Raw genomic sequence first — 17,448 nt, forward strand, 5'->3', positions numbered from 1 at the left:
AGGTAGACTCAGGGGACTCTTCACACATCCTAGTCATTAATGTCCCAGGAAAAGTGACGTTAAAATTATTTCAATCAAATCTGATTTCCCACAAAAGTCAGTGGCATATTTATAATAATATATTTTTTCTAATTTTAATATCAGGTGTATCCATATTAAGTCAAATGATTTTGAAGTATTTCTTCTTTTTCTATTGTCTACAAGATTTGGCATGATCTATTTTTTGAAATTATCTTTTATTTTTATTTATGAATATTAGTTGTCTATTCTTTGATACTTTGGGGAAAAAAATAATAAGAAGTAGTTAATTGATGACTCCATACTGAACCTCAGAGTCAAAGCATTCTATAATAGACATACTCTTATTTGACAATGTGAATGTTACTTTCTTTCCAGTACTATTATTATTATTGTTGCTTAATACTTCGTTGCAGCAATTGTCTGATTTCTTTTCTGAATGTATTTGTCTTCCTTCGTTCTGTGCAAGATTTTCATTTCTGGTTCCAATCTTAAACATTGTTATTGTTGTTAAATTTTAAGCCTTTTTAATTTTTTTTAAGCCTTTTTAATTTTGTGAAGGCAAAAGGTGGAAGCCCAATGAACACATGTATATGTGAAAATAAAAAAATAATAAAATTATTATTTAAATTAAAAAAAAAAGTCAGTGGCATATACAAAGTTACAACACGTCTATCTCAGGGCTGACATCCAACCTTAATAGAAACGATCATGAACAAGATTTACTTAATTATATAATACATATCTCTAAGGCACCAAAGAAAGTACCCTAAAGCACATGTTAATAAGGCAAACGGTACCACACTCTTTTCCTCCCTAACAACTCCTGGCACCTGTCAGGACCAGAGGGCATCTTTGGGTAGGGGCAGTGGTGGCAGATTGTAAAAATGGCCACAAATCCCTCTTACCTTGTATGCATGTGCCTAGCAAAATTAATTGCCACTTCTCTCATCAAGAGGTATGATCTATTGCTTCACCTCTTGAATCTGGCCTTGGCCATGTGACTTGTGTTGGCTAATGGTGTGTTAGCAACTGTGTCACCAGCAGAGACCTGCGGGTGCCTGTGCATGCAGTCTTGACTTCCCTTGCTCTGGATTGCAGAGTGGGCCGAGTAGAGGCCTGGAGCAGCCTCCAGAAGGACAAGACCCCCTGGAAGACAGAAGGGCAGTCTTGGCTAAGGCCTCCCGAGACCACCCACTTGCCAACTGCTGGACACACGGGTGAGGGCTTCCCAGACAGAATAACTCCTCAATGACCCATACAAGCATGAGAAGCTAAAAATGTTGGTTGTTTCAAGCCCCTGTTTTATTGTAGTTTGTTATGCAGCAAAAACTGATTGATTGGGGGCAGGGCTGCATCTTGGAGAGGATACTCAGATTTTTCCAGAAACTGCTATTTTTATTTCTTTATATTGGCTACCTTAGAATGGAGTAAATTAACATAAAGAATTAACAGAGAGGGCTTTGGTGTCATCCCTGGGTTAAAATCCCAGGCCCACGGTGGTAACGAGCTCTGTGACCATAGAACACAATTATTGAGCCTCTGTACGTGGGGTTTATTCTGGAGAAGATGCAAGGACTCAGAAGGACAATCAGTGTTCAATGTATGTTAGCTATTACCATCATTACCTCCTCGGTGATGTACAAATGCTGACCGGACACTTGTGCATTTAGAGGGCATAAGCTCCACAGTGACCATAATCCCAGCTCCTAGCATACTCTGAGCATTAAAAACAGCTGCTGAATATATAAGGATGGGAAGGAAACCTACACCTAGGCGGGGTTGGGGCCCAGGGGAGGCTCAATCCAGTCTCAGTGTCCCTGTCCGTGAGTAGAAGGGCTGGGCTAGGTCAGTGACTCTCATCCAAGTGCTTACCTGGCAAGCTTGAAAAAATTGCTGCTACCTGCACCCACTGCCCAGGGATTTAACTGATCTGAAGGGTGGGCTCTGAGCAACAGCATTTTCCAAAGCTCCAAGGCCATTCTCATGTGCAGCTGGGTTCGATAAGATGTCTAAGACCCAGCTCTGACAGTCTTCAGTTTCACAACTTGGAGGCCCTCTAAGTATTAAATATGTATTGGTGATTTGAGAACCTGGGTTTAGACTCAAGGATGCAATTTACAAAATCCATCAAGTTAGCTCATCATGAGTAACAAATGATTTCTGCCCTCCTCATCCAAATTCCACTCATAAAGACGTCTCTAAAGTAGTATATGACAGTAAGAGCAGGTCCGGGACCAGAGGCCCTCCCTTCCACCCTGGACCACAGGGCATCTGAAGCCAGTATGGACACTCCTGCTCTGGAGTGCACAGCACTAGGGAGCACCTATCTGGAGGAAGAAAGGACCAAACACTGCAGACACCCTGTGAGGCACCACCACCTCCACTCTACCATCAGAAAGGAAGGACTTGTCAGGGTCACAAAGCTGGTGAGTGGCAGAGCTGGGGCAGACATGACAATCTTCTACGTGCACTGCCCTCCCACCATATGAAGGGAGGGACAGGGACACTTTCCTACGTGACATGAAGAAGCCACCTAAGAATGGAGGCAGAAAAGAGGGGTGAGAAAGTGAACATAAGTGCCACGGAATTAAGGGGCATTAGGGTGACCAAGTGCAGTGTCCTTCGGGCACCCTCCCAGGCACATGCCACGCACAACCAGGACAAACATTTCCCCCTTGGACATCTCTGGAGTTATCATTCAAGTGTAGACTTCATTGTTCCAATCCTTCACTTGAAAACTTTGTTCCCCAAAGTTTATAGGGTGTGTCCAAAGGCCACGGTCCAGGCCCTCACAGGCTGACTCAATGCAGCTCTCTGTCCCCCACACCTAGGAACTAGCTAGCCCGACCTGCTCACCCCTTCCTACCGAGTTGGGCAGGTGACATGGTCTTCTCTTTATCTGCTTCTTCTTATCTACTCTGAACCCAACGTTCCCCCCAGCCACCTCTGAACTACCATGCTGAGACTCAGTGGCCTCAGGGGTGACTGTGCTCTGATCATCTGTGAGAATGTCTCCCCTGATCATGGTCCCTCTAACCCAGGTCCTCAGGCTGCAGCCCTCTCAACAGCCTGTGTGCAGGTCGGGTGACAGACGCATGCAGGAAGGAAGCTGTGTGTCTAAAGGAGAGCTGCCTTATAACAAGAATCCTTAGGGCTCTGTGAAAAAGGGACATTCCCTCTTCATTTGCTTGGATCCCGATGATTTAATTACTCATTTATTTGCCCAAGTACCTTAGCGTCAAACAGTAGGCTTGAATATTGCACAAACTGAAAAAAAAGATACAACCTCAATACAAATTTTACTTAGATTTGAAAAGAGACTGCTCATTGGTTAAAAAAAAAAAAAAAAGGTATGAGATCTTCTGACCTTGATTAGTGAGAGCAAGTTCTCCATGGACCTGAGCACCTTCAACAGGACTGAGGGAATGGAGGATGGAGGGTTCGCAGCTCAGGCGGAGCCCTGGGCTGCAGGGTGAGTGTCAGTGGGGTTGGAGGAGCCACTGGGGGAGAGGCTGCTGGGAGGCTCCACCTCCCACAAGCAGCCTCATGGCTCCAAGAGGCCAGTCAGTGGGACAAACAGGAACAGCCCACATAAAGAGGGACCTGCATAGAATGCCTGGAGGCAATTTAAATGCAATGTATACGTTATATAAGATGGCAGTGCTTGCATGCATTCAAATCAGGTCATCACTCAATAATAAAACAATCTGAGGAGGAAAAAAGGCATTTCTATGTCATATATTTCTCTCACTTTATTGAAATACTAGGATTCCCAGTTCGAAACCTAATGCCTGGGTTTCCTACCCCTCCTGTAGCTGAGGTGGACCCTGCCGACAGGCTCACAAGTGTACATGAGGCAGGCCTTGGAACCAACACCTGTCTTTGGGATGGGCTCAGGAGGATGTAGCCAGACATACACCCAGGTGTGTTTCCAACTGGCAGGTTCCCCGGGAAAAGGCTTCTCCTGAAGGCAGTACGCACCATAATCACCTTCCCTGAGGGGCGAGCTCTTAGAATCATGGTGAGACGAAGCAAAAGGAGCAAGCAGCCTGAGATGGAGCTGATGACCCAACTGACACCCTCTTTGACTTGGAAACATCAGGGAACGTGCTGCCTTCTGTCAGGTCGCTATGTCTATGAAGTAGAATGCCATCAATTACCCAGATTTCAGACTTAATATTAACCTCTAAAGGACATGTCACAAAAACATATCCCCTAAATATTGGTTGCTAGTGTGCCCTGAAGGCCTATCGGGAGAGGAGGTGTGAGGCAGCCGCCCGTCTCTGACGGCACCTGTCATGGTGACAGTAATTCCAACTGAACACAGCAGTCCCACAAATGAACAATTCAGCCAGCCACTCTCACTGCGGTCTGAGCTCAACCTTAAGATTTAATAATAGAGCCTGCTAGTATTACTCTAATTTCTAAAGCTGATGAACTTTCAGAGGCAACACGAGCTGAAATAGCAAGAGCAGAGATGACAAAGAATTTTAATCCGAGGTTCTTTGAACTATCCAGCATAATAAGCACTTGTTCCTTTTTACAATGGGCATATAAAAGAGAAATCTAAATAATAATTGCTGTAATTATCTTGAAAAATATGCGGAGATTAATGGTGATTATGAAAATCTGTATAATTGTTCTCTGAAATCATCACTGATCAAGTGGTGTCGTGAAACGGCCGCTGCCAGGGAACTTTTAACACCGAACTCCATGTGGGCACGGAAATGTGACACTTTGGCTTTCTCCCTGTAAAATATTACCCCGTGTTTACGAAATTGGTTTTCATCATTTCCAATACCCTGGCCTGCATTTTAACTCTTCATACCAGCGCCCTGAGAGGTTCCGAGACGCCCTTAATGGGATGCGTATGTCATTGTGGTTCAAAGCTCCAAGTTCAACTTGTTATTTATTCAAATAATTAATTACTCTTGTATCCATCGAGCAGTCTGTCATGACACATTAATGACTTGATAGACTTCTATGAACTGGTGAACACAGAACAGCAGAGCGTTTTTATCGTCATTTAATTTTAAAACGATCCTGTGTGAAATTATCTAGTCGTGAGTGATGGCAGCATAAAGCACAGACTCAGCGAAGCCCCTTTTGGATCATTGCTTTATTAATGGTAACGTCAGGGAAATGAAAAATGCTAACATTGTCATCTTCCGCTGCTGGGTGGAGATGAATGGCTGGTGGAGTGGGCGAGGGCTCCGTGTGCGTGGATCCTCAGGTCAGGCGGGGCTCAGGCCCTCGTGTGCCCACCAGGGGAACCCACCTCCATGCCCAGGCTCCCTTTTTGGGTTTATGGCTCTTGACATCTATTACTTTGTGTGTGTGGTCTCTCTTTTTTTTTTTTGACTTGAATTTTCTACTAGTGATATAAAGCACCCTCACAAAAACATTTCGCTTTATTGCTCTGAACATTAAACGTTATTAATCCAATAGAAAAACGTTAAAGATATTGCTGTCACCTTTAAATGTGAAATGATATTAGGAGCTAAAAAACGCTGGGTTAGTAGAAAAGATGTTCCCTCAGTTTCTTTCAAGCCTTGAGATAACCAAGCTGGGTTGATGATAAAATAATTTTTCTACATGGCTCACAACACAACATCTGCTTAAAAGAGACTTCCTGTTCAGCTCCTCTCGTTTTGTTTTCTATATAGCGAAAATTGTTTCTCAATTGTTTTAATCACAAACTTAGGAATCTATACAAGCTACTCCCTGGCAGTGTGATTCAAAGACAGCAAGAGCCGCCTGTGCCAGCCTGCAGGAGCAGTGGGGTGCCCTGACGGCCACGCACGGCCCACGCAAGGACAACAATGGGACAGAGTGAGGCACTGTTCCTGGCCTCCACGGACAAGGACAGGTGGACTCATCTTCGCTTAGAAGCTTCCCGTTTCTGTTCTGCCATGGCCTGTGAACAGCTCTGCCACCCTCGTGGATGGCTAGTCCAGGCTCTGGGAGTGGCAGGGACCTGTCCGCAGCCCTCACAATAGTCACCAGTGCTTTATATCCCAAAGAGGGCGGCAGTAGCGGCAACAGCCCACATTTTTCAAATCCCTACTCTGTGTCAGGTCATAGTCTTGGGTCTTTCTGTATACCAACTGATTTAATCCTTAAGGCAACCTCATGAGGCATGTATGTATATTATTATCATGTTATTTTATGGCAGGACACTCGGAGCACTTAGGTAGTCTGCTCAAGAGCACCTGGCTGCCAGAGACAGAGCCCAGGTTGAACTCAGGGAGCCCAAGTCTTCCCTCCTATATTTGAGCGCCTCTTACATCCACCCAGAGATGTTGCAGAACCTGCCCTGCTCCCCATCACCCCTCCACCAGCCACAGCATCTATCTCCAGCACACAGTGAGGTCTAAACTGACCCCTCAAAACTCCCTTCTCCAGACTCCGCCTTCAGCCCTGACACTAGCCGCTTGCTACTCCTGACTCCATATTCTCTATAGAAAGGGATTCAGAAAGAAATGGAATCCAGCAGAGGCTTCAGCACTAGATGGAAAGTGCAGCAAAAGGAGAGCTTTGGGGGATGTACGCTGACATAGTGAAAATACATCTGGACATGAGTGGCAGTAGGGATGTCAAAATTCTGAGGATAAACAAATCAAAGAAGGTGGGCAGGTCTGAGCCAGAACTTTAATTTGGTGGTGTTCACAAAATAGTAGAATGCCTTCCCTTTTCAGATGAAGGCACTTAGGCGAGTGCCCATGCCTTCCCCAGGGATGTCTCTAGCGAGGTGGCAGCAAAGTCACCCCATCACGCAGTGAGTGCTGGTCACTGCATGAAATGGAGGCTTACTCACCCTGTCAGTGAGACAGGAAGGTCTGAGCAGAGCTGCAGCCAACAAAAGCAGCTAGAGTTCTGCCAGACCCAGATGCCATGAGGTGTACAGCAAATTGATTTGGGGAGTTCTGGGGGACCCCTCAAAGAGATAGGCAGGCACCTTCTGAACGGCTGAAACTGAGCTACAGGAGATTGCAGATACCAAGGCTAGGGGGAAAATAGTGGTTTAACACAGAAGCCCCAAATTCAGTCTAAGCAGTTTCCCCACATCACGGAGGGAGCTGCTCCTCTACTGAGCAACCCCATTCACAAAGCCACGGACTCCACCCCCAGGAGCCCTCTCTCTGGAGGGCTTACCTCAGATGGGGTGAGAAGGAGCTGGGGCCTTTCAGCCCTCAGAGAACAAGTGGCCCCTGGGAGAAGCAGCCTGCTGGGCCAGTGAGGCAGGGAAGGTCAGGCAAAGGCGAGCTTGGCCTTTAGTAGTACCTTAAAAGCTCCATCTCCAAAGCTGCCCCCACATTCCAGGAGAAGCATGCTTCCTCTCAAAAGCACAGGTCCGCACACCTGCAGGTATGCTAGAGTCACCTGGGATGCTGGTATGAAACGCACATTCTTAACCCCCAACCCTCACAGCCTCTGGCTCAGGAGCTGTGGCAGGACAGCACCAGGAGGAAGACTGCTCTGGGTGGGGAGCCAGTGTGGCCCTGGGTGAGGGCCTTGTGGTCTCAGGGTAAATGCTGTGAAGCTTTTCTGTGGGAACAGGGTTCTCTGTTACCTGGACAGGGCAGGAAATAACAGCACTGGTCACAGCTGCCACCTGCAGAACACCCCGGCCTGTGTGCCAGGCACCTGCTGGGCTGCCCCTATGAGGCACCCAGGGTCAGTGCTTCATGGCTGGGACAGGCATACAGCCACGAGTCAAAGGGGGCCTAGCAGTGAGGACCTCTCAGCTGGCCAGACTCTTGACATGCCTACATGGTTTAAGATAAGGCATCAAGACATACCAGGCCAAAGGACAGCCAGGCTCTCCATCACCACTAGGCAATTCACTCCTTATTATGCGGCCCAGACAGGGATTCCTCTCAGGGCCAGATGGGTGGTAGACTGAGCCTCAGAAACTCACAGGATGGAAAGAACCAGAAAGGCCCATGGTCCTTCTCTGTCTCTACAGATCTGAAGTGACTTTTCCGAGTACTCAGAGCTTCTATGTTTTTTCCTGACCTTTGAGGTGGGGGCGGGGAAAGATAGTAAATTCAGATGTCGTGTGACTGTCTTTTCTGGATCCCAGACAGAGGGCTTTTTCCCCTCTCTCTCCCCCTACCTAACTCAAATTGAGCCCTTCATATTTTGAAGCTATGCAGTGTGGTATTTCTAACTCACGCTGGATTCTTAAGTGTCCTCCTTAAACCTTTCTGAGCTTCCCTGAGTAATGACTTACAGCCATTTGAAAAACCAGAATATTTAAATGGGCTCTGTGGTCAGAACAAAGCGAGAAAGGACACGTTCCAGCGGAACCTCACAGCCTAACAGGATACATGTAAGCAATGTCCCCCGACATCCCCAAGGCTTCCAGGGTGGCTGTAGCAACTAGGAGGAGAAACTGTGAGCAAGAATTAGGGGAAACCACCACGAAACACAAGTTCCAGCGGGGATCTGGTAGCCTGTTCTTAATAAGACTTTCTTTAAAGCCCCAGGGGAGGAGAATATCATGAGTCCAAAAGATCTGACCCTCTAGGCAGACAGAAACCTGGCAGGTGGACTACCTGAAAGGCCAGTGTGCTGAGAGCCCACGGGGAGTGGCCAAGGCCCCTGAGTAACCAGAATGGAAGGTTGTTATGAGAACTGCCCCTGAACACTGTGGTGTCTGGTGAGGTTCCTAACAGGTTCACGCCCATTGTCTCCATGGCCTCAGCCTCTCCTGTGGGTGGGCCCGGTGAGTCCCATTCCAGTTTCACCATGACGACAACGGGCACCCACGGGTTTACCGGCTTGCACAATGTGACCCAGGGGGCTAGTAATAGAACCTGGTGTTGAAAACGGGTCTCTTGACTGCTATGTAATCATTTATTGGGTCAGTAGAAAAACCATGTGAGCAGCGCCCTGGCAGGCACTGCAGAACCTGAAGTCCAAGGCTATGCCCAGTGAGGGGCTGCACAGGCTGCTGATCGGCAGGCTCCAGGGGCGCAGGCACACGGGGAAACGGGGGTTCGCTTTCTGCTCAGTCTTTGTTGTGGAAAAGTCCCTTCATCTTTTGATAGACATACTATGAAAGCACAAGATTTTTGCCTTTTACTGCCTCGTTTTTGGTGGCTGGGGGCCAGTCTGTGACCCAGACTCTTGGTTTTGTGCCATCCAGGCTACTGGACAAGCACCGAACCGCGATTTCATTTGTGCCTAAGGCTGTGAAAACTTGAGGTAGCTTTAAATATTCTGCCTGTAAAATCCCAAGCGGCCAGGAGACAGGAGTGCTTCTCCAGGCCTTTCCAGTGAGTCTCCACCTGAGGGTCATCTTAGTGGGGACAGGGAGCTGTGTCCTTGCACTGAAACATGGCTCTCTGGTACCTGAGAATTTAGCAATCGGGGTGGTCACTGTTGGTGGAAATCTTGACAGTCCCAGCACGAGATAATCGGTCACTTTGATAAGCCACAAACTGGGATTGCAGGGGGTGGGTGAGGCTGAGTGGAAGCTGGGCCAGAGAGGCTGTCAGACACTTAGTGCCCCAGTTTCAGCCAGCTGGGGACTCCACACTTTTCTCCTGCAAAAGCAGCATGTCTCTGAAAGTGATTATTTATTTTAAAAATTTGATCCCACCAAAGAGCCCACTGCTAGTGCTGGTGATGAAGAGGAAGAGGGACTGCGGAAAGTCTGCGACAGAGGTGTCAACTCGCCCCTGAGCTGCACGCTGATTTTGCTTGTCTATGGTGTTGGATATCATGACAAGTAAGCACAGACCTTTTTTTGTTGTTAATTAGGCTTTTGTTAGTATTTGTGTATTTAACATGTGGCCCAAGACTACTCTTCTTCTTCCAATGTGTGGCAGAAACAAAAAGGTTGGATATTCCTGGTCTAAGAAACTGAAGGGGCTTAGCTGGGTTGGGGATGAGGAGGGGTCTGGGGCCAATTAGGAGGGGAATGTGGACTGAGGGCACCTCTGCAGGAATAAGCCTGGAAAGTGGAAACAGTTAAAAGATAAAGGGGATTTGTAGCTTGTTGCAAGGGCTTCTGACCGTGGAAACTGCTCATCCTGGAGGAGGGAGAACTTTGGTGAGAGCTGAAGAGTTGGTTAAACTCACAGGGTGAGGATGTAGCAGGAGGCCCAAGAGCCGGGAGCTCTATGAGTGCTCCCAAGAGGAAGGCAGTTTCAGGATTTTAAGCAGCCCTTTTTTTTTTTCTTTTTTTCTTTCTTTCTTTTCTTTCTCTCTCTCTCTCTTTCTTTTTCTGAATTTACGACCCTGCTGCTGGTGAAGCAGGTACAAACTCAGCTGAAGAAACTTGAGGGGACAATGGTTGCTGAACAGGACAAGTGCTCAGTGCAGACGAACCCAGCCTCTAGGAAGGAGACAGCCTCTCAGACCTCATGTCCCAGGATGAGAAGAAACCGTCTAAGTTCCAGGTGGCCAGAAAGGAGATCTTTCTCTCTCCAGCTCCAAGGCAGTCTTTACAATTCAGACCTTACAAGTCAGCCAGGTTTCTGCCAATGTTCTGAACATCGTGAGGGGGGAAGTGGGAAGGGGCCAAGAATCCTAATATCTTGTTTTAAAAAAACCCTGGGTCTTGGCCCAATTCTTTTTTACATAAGGAAAACTCACAGTCAAAATTTTATTAGCAATGATGTAATATATACAGAAATTTATTTCAGTGACAAAAGTATTTAAACAACTTTGTACACGAGGCCAGTTTTTATTTATAGAATCATTAGTTCTAAAAGTCCACCAGAATGCTTCACTTCTACCTTATTACACTGTGGGAGAAATTGTGTGATAAAGAGCTATTTTTAAATTTGGAGATTTGGGGCTATCTTGGGAGAAGTATCCTAGGAAGACATTTAGGTTCTAATTACTGCATCGGAAGAGCTGTTCAAGACAGCCTATCAAGAGTCTATTGTTCTAGAATCATTCAGGGCAGCAAAGCGACAACACAGAGCATCAGAAGCTCAAAAATTCCCCTGTAGCCCCCTCAGCAGCTGCCGAGAGTCATCGGGAGGTGAGCCGAAGCCCAGTCGCCTCTAAGGGCCCAGAAGTAGCGTTTTTGCCTAGGGAACATGCCCAGACACGCTTTGAGATTCTCCCAGAATCACCATGATGGGCACAGGGTCGGTCACCCTCGGAGAGCGGCCAGCATGCACACCCACAGGCTAAGCAGGGCAAGGAAGGGCTGCCCACCAACAGAGTGTGACGGAGAGAGGGGTGTCTCTGTGGAGTGGATCGCTATGATGAGTCGAAAGGTTTGGAGAACACTGACTAAGGAAGCATTTTCCTGACTGATAAAAGCGAATCACTCAGTTATGGTCATTTACGCCTGCCAGAAGGTTATGCAATGTGTCACATAGCATGCCTGTGTTACACGGTGCTTAATAAAAACATCCACCTCCACCTCAAGTACTTAGTTATATCTCTGTGGGGCTGAAGACAAATGGGGGTTAAATAGCAAGGCCCACGCCCCTAGCCACTGCACAGTGACCTTTCCTTTACATGAGAAACTGCTCCAGCCAAGACCAAGGGTGGCCTGGCTTTCACTGTCCTGCCCTGGGCCACTAGGCGTCAGGCTCACAGAGGCAGGAACTCCACCGGAGCTGCTGCAGAGCTGTGAATAGACCTACACGGGAAAAGACTTCTTCCAACTAAAAAGCCCTTCCATTTAGCCCCTCTGGGCTCTAGCTGAACAAAAATTAGGCTGGGGGTGAAGGAGAGAGGCCAGGACAACGCACTATTCGCTGGTGAGAGGGGGGTAGCATTTAAGAGAACAAAGTGGAAGTGGCCTTGGAGCCTTTGTAGTGGGGGAGTGAGGGGCAGAGCAAACAGGTTTTCACGGCCAAACTCCTCCTCTCACACATGTGTAAAGCCTTTGGAATTTCATTGGAAAAACTTTATTTCAAAAGTGATCTTTGAAGTTTGAAAATAAAAGCAGAAAGGTTATTTCTCAGCACACAGAGTTGATTTGAAACCCTGAAGGGACCAACGGGCGGTGGGAGGCGGCACCGACCCAGGCGCGGGTCTCCACACGTCTGTGGAGCTTCACTGCCTGTGCTTCCCGCTCAGATTGTCCCTGATGGGACACAGACTTTCATTGTCACTCACTGTCCTTTGCCGTCAGGGCCTGGTGAGCCCCTGCCCCAGGCCTGGAAGGTAACCTGGATGGTAACAGCAGTGATCCAGAGAGAGGGGGAACACAGATGCATGTGAGCGCGTGTGTGCAGACAGGTTGTGTGCGTGTGCACAATGCTCCTAAGTGTGTGTGTGTGTGCACATGAGAAAGGGCAGTGGCAAAGAGAAAAACTGCATGAGCCTCAAAGGCAAGCTTGTGTAACAAACCCCTCTTCCATGACACAGCAGGTGACACAGAGGCCAGTGCTGTCAGTAAGGTGCTCCTCCACAGTCTGCCTGGCCAGAGAGGAGACAGTCACTGAAATTTTAAAATAAAATGCCAAACTTGAGGATGGAGCAGGGGCAATGAGCAACGATGCCACCTCCAAACTCTCCAAGTCCCTCTTTCCCTGGCCAGGCCTTGGCGCACCAGGGCCCTTAGGGGATTCCCTGCCCATGGACCTTTCACCCCTCCGCCAGTTCACCTGCCTATGGGCAAAGCTGGGACATGAGTCCAGAATTATTACAAATTAAACCCCACTGTCCTCTAGCCACTTTGGTCCTGAGAAAGAACTAGACTGCATTTAAAGAAATAGCTGGAAAAGAAAGGTCTGTGCAGTGGCAGTGCAGAAGCATTTCACAGTTACTTTATTTCTGGAATCAGTTAGCAATTACCCTTGAACTTCCCTTCCTTCCCTCCCTAACATACCCCAATTACTGCAGCCAAAAATCTCACCCAAACTCCCAAATCACCCCTTCGCCCACCCAACACCCAAACACACATCCACAAGATCAAAGCCATGGGGGAAATGGGTTCTGACAACTCTTTCTTTTCTCTGCTGGCCCTTAATACTTCTCTGGCTTATTAACCAACGACAGAAAGGCTGAGCAGCTGCCTTGTTATTTCCAGCAATATTCAGAAGAGAACCAGTTTCCAGAACGGCCAAATAGGCCAAGGGGCCCGCAGACTGGACTGCACTGACTGTTTCACGTCTCCAGATGGGCTCTGCTCTACCAGGGAACACAGTCCCGTGCCCAGGCTGAGCCCGACGGCCCATGGGGCTGCCCGAGCCGGGAGCTGAGCGCCGGCCCAACTGCTGGCCTGGCCTTGACTTTCGTGCCCCAGCGTGAAGCCCAGTGGGCTCTCAATAGGGCTTCAGGGTTTAATAAATGAATGGCCAGAAGGCCTTCACCTGAACACCAGGGATTCTGCTGGGCCCATTGTTTGAAATGCAAATTCTCCCTGGCTGCGGCTGCGTGTGAACAGACGAAAGAGACAAAGGTACTCGGAAACATTCTTCCTTTTTTCATCTGCCAGAGAAAAAGAAGGTACATCTGCTTGTCCCTGACATCTTAGACGTTTGAACAGGCTTTGACATAGTGACCCCCGCCTCCCGTACACACAGGGACTGCTGGGAACGGAGTTTATCACACCCTGTGATTTCACGCACTAGCAGTGGGGCTGAGGAATGCAACAGGGGGACATTCACAACTGCCAGGCCCGCGGCACTCCAGGTGTCCTCAAACAACCAACCTGCGTGAAATTTACAAAGGCTCAGCCAGCAGCACAGGATCAAACGAAGCTGCCCTAATCTGCTCTTTATACTCCACCTGGCTTTTCATCGCTTACCTGTGACCAGAGGCTGAGTTCAGGGGCATCTTTAAAGCTAAATCAGAAAGATAAATAAATCCCTTCCCAACGACATGAGTCCCGGGCACCCCGCCCATGGCCTTGAGCCGCTCCTCTTCCCGCCACGGGGCTCCTTTGGCACCTCTAGCTCCCTTTTCCAACTCTTGTTCTCTGCCCTGGGGGGTTTGAACTCCTGCTGCAATTGGGGAATGAGGTTTGATTTTTCCCAGCTGAGTCTACTGCTCTCAGAGCCTTGTGGAGTCTTGTCTCCAGGTTCCCTGCTCAGAGCAGGCAGGGGCGAGCTGCTGAGTACCTGGACTGTCTCCACCTTCCTCCACCCACAGCACGCAGATTGCCCAGACCCCTGCTCTCTCTCCTCCAGCCATTCTCTGCCTCTACATGGGGCTTTATCTCACTGAATTGTCACCGTGATCCTCAGAGGAGGCTTCCTGGGGCTCTGTTTTTGTTACCACAACTGAAGAAGCTGAGACCAGATGGTGAAGGGCCTGTCTCCTGAAGACAAGGTCCTGGTGTGAGGGGCACAGCAGGACAGACTCAGCCTGCAGGCTTCTCCTACTTTGACCCCTGCTCTCCCTACAAGGTGCTGGAGGCAGGCCCTCCTGCCTGCATAGCCACTCCCCAGGACCCTGTCACCCTGGGAGAAAGGTCAGACAGTACAGACACCCTGCCTAAAGGTCCCCTTTAGGTGGTGCAGCTGGTCTGTATCTGCAGGGGCACAGGATATCCCTGGGACACGAGTGCCATTTCTCCTGCCGGGTCTGCCTCCCAGAACCCCAGCCCTGGACAAGGACGAGTGCCCTTTCAGACTCCTCTACACACCAGACAACCCAGGGCTGGACTGTAGAGCAGAAGCTGGACCTGCCTAAGCTGGAATTGCAATTCACATCGGTGGTATGACTGTGGCGGGTCACCTGTGCTCCCTCTGCCTCAGTACAGTGGGATCAATGACACCAATAAATCCTTGGGCTGCTACGAGAGCAGGAGATAATGTGAGCGGAGCCCTCAGAATGGCTGGCACTCTGCACGCGCTGGGAAAGCATGTGTTCCTGTTGTTACTCATTTCCCAAACATCAGAGGAAATGACCAGCCTCAGTTTTGGCTCCCTCCAGCTCTGAGCCCCACCCTCAATCCTATAAAAAGCAGTTTCCTGTAAATAATCCTCACACGGGAGGGAGCACAGTGCATATCTGGTCCAGGCAGCTGCTGTGACATGACAAATAAGCTGCAGGCTGACAATGTCTCCAAGACATATTGGAGTTTACTTTGTCGTTTGGGCTTGCCATCTGTGCCACCCCGACAGGGGTTGGCTTCCCAGGCTGCTCTGGGAGCCGGCAGCAGCGTCCACCAGTCCCCGGTCAGATCTGCAAGCTCAGCCGACCACCAGTGAGGCTGCCTAATGAGAGGAAGTGGCATGTGCCCAATGCTGCCCGGGAGCCGGCTACCTGCCCAGGGAAGGCTGGGGTGTCTGCTTCACACAATGCAGGGGGTAGCGGTACTCAGCACCCAATGGCCAGCAGGGAGACCAGACTGCAACGAGAACTTGACTGTAGAGCTCTCACAGTCAACTCTGATGCCAGGTGTCAGGAGGCTGGTGATACAGAGGATGATAGGCACACTGTTCATGCAGCACACAGTCTAGGAAATAGGAAAGACACTCAGAAAACCACTTAAAACATAAAAAAGCCCCACACACTTAAAACTAAGAGCAGGAGTGCTTGCTTTGGCAGCACACAGACTAAAATTGGAACGATACAGAGAAGATTAGCATGGCTCCTGTGCAAGGATGACATGCAAATTCGTAAAGCGTTCCATATTTTTAAAATTGTTGAAATTTGAAAAGTGGAAAAAAACAAAAAACTAAGAGCAGGAGAGTGAGAACGGCTACTACAGAATTCTGGGAGGAGCACAGTGAAGGCACCGGGGGCACTGTACTAATATGCTGTGTGACTTTGGGGAAGTCACTTAACCCTTCTGAACTTCGGGATAATAGTAAGACCCTGTGCTTCCCAGGGTGGTGTCAAGAATTAAATGAGTTCATACATGAAGGTGACTTAGCTCCATAAACATTGACTATTATTCCTGAAACCAAACAGATATACAAGTTGCTTGCCTCTGTGTTAAGGCCAGTTAGGAGAGGACAAAAGCCAGTCTTTTACTGCAAGTAATGTCACAACAGTCACCCCAGCCTGAGCACGGGTGCCCCTGGGACTCAGGGCTAAGTGCGTCCAGGCCAACCATGTCCAGGTTCCGAAATATTCCTGCACCTCTAGGCAGAAAAGGTAGCAGGTAGCAAGCAGCTAAATTTGCCAAAGTTATAGGCTGTCCTTACTTTTAATCGTGAAGAATGACTCTCTCCCTTGCTCTGAAATCAGCCTTAGCAAGGATAGCTATGGGCACAGTCACTCTCATCCAAAAACCACATTAATGACAGGAAATCAGGGTGGCTGGGCTTGCCTGTCAGACAGAACACCAGAGAGAGAGAGGGCCTGAGGACCTCTATGCCCATCCCCATCTGCCAGGATGGCTCTGTAGACTGTGATAAGTGCCTGGAGCCACCAGGCCTTCTCCAGTAATCCTCCTGATTCCCACCAGCTCATATCTGAACTTTCACAGTGTTACGTCACATCTAGTTGGTGTGTGTGGGCCCCATGTTCTCCGAACACTCGCTCACGGCCCCAGGCTTTCAGCCACACTGTGAATGACTGACCAGCCCTGGCTCCTAGGCTGGGGACATGAGAACTCCTCAGGAACTCAGTAGCTGCTGAACAAGGAACACAGCAGCTCCCTCATTTAATTCTCATGCCCTCTTGAGAGACAGGTGCAGGACTGGGCTGCTGATGGGAGGGAGCAGCCCAGGGGGCAGCTGGTCTCCCAAATCTCCACTCTTCCACACCAGTGTTCTTGGATGTGTCCCTGGAGTATCACTAGGGAAGGTGAGAAGGTTGTCAAACAAGCATTTCCAAAGATCAAAGATCTTATCTGGAATAAGGGTCCTGAATTGACTTTAAAAAATGAATTAGTTGCTGTTCCACAATGACCTCTAAGAATGGAATCGTCTAGAAGCAACAATCAGCACCCTTAATAACCGGATGATTACTTAGCAAAGAATGGCTGAGCAGGGCTAGACTTGGTAGTATGTGTGTTTGGTTTTGCTCTGGAACCAGGGCTCCTGTCCACAAGGAAGGGGTGAGCTGGTGTGAGGCGGCTGATGCGTACAAAAGAGGCACTCAGAGATGTGTGCTCAGGGCGCCAAGGAGGGCGCCCAGGAGCAACCAGAGGAGGATGGGAGTTGCCAGGGATGGCTTTGGGAAGAGCTGCAGCTGTAGCACAGGGCAGAAGCTGGCAAGGATGTGGCTGGGGACAAGGCAAGGTAACAGCATTCTGAGGCATATGAGGCAGCACCCTGCGGAGGAGCCTCAGCTGGCCAGGGTGGAGGAAGAGCAGCACTCACAGCCAGAGCCTGGCAGGCCAAAGGCCTCAGAGAACTGAAGGCCAAAGATGGAACAAGATGGAACAAAAGAGGGACTTTGATGTTGATGAAGAGTCAAGTACACAATAGACCTTTAACCATCATAAACCTTCGTGGCCTGAACAGCAATGCCTTAAAACAGACAAAACAAAACTACGGTCAAAATGATACTAAGAGAAGAAAGGTGCAAAACTATAAAAGCTAC

General features: G+C 48.8%; 1 protein-coding gene and 1 non-coding gene across 3 annotated transcripts in view; one reads left to right on the forward strand and one right to left on the reverse strand.

The window, feature by feature from the left end:
* Positions 1-17,448, reverse strand: part of MVB12B (multivesicular body subunit 12B) — a 177,517-nt gene that overhangs the window by 31,873 nt on the left and 128,196 nt on the right. The window lies entirely within an intron of this gene.
* LOC128580017 (U6 spliceosomal RNA) lies at positions 15,486-15,592 on the forward strand. The gene has a single exon (XR_008378380.1). It is a non-coding gene; the product is annotated as a U6 spliceosomal RNA (small nuclear RNA).

This window comes from Nycticebus coucang, chromosome 2, assembly GCF_027406575.1.
Source record: "Nycticebus coucang isolate mNycCou1 chromosome 2, mNycCou1.pri, whole genome shotgun sequence".
NCBI lineage: Eukaryota > Metazoa > Chordata > Mammalia > Primates > Lorisidae > Nycticebus > Nycticebus coucang.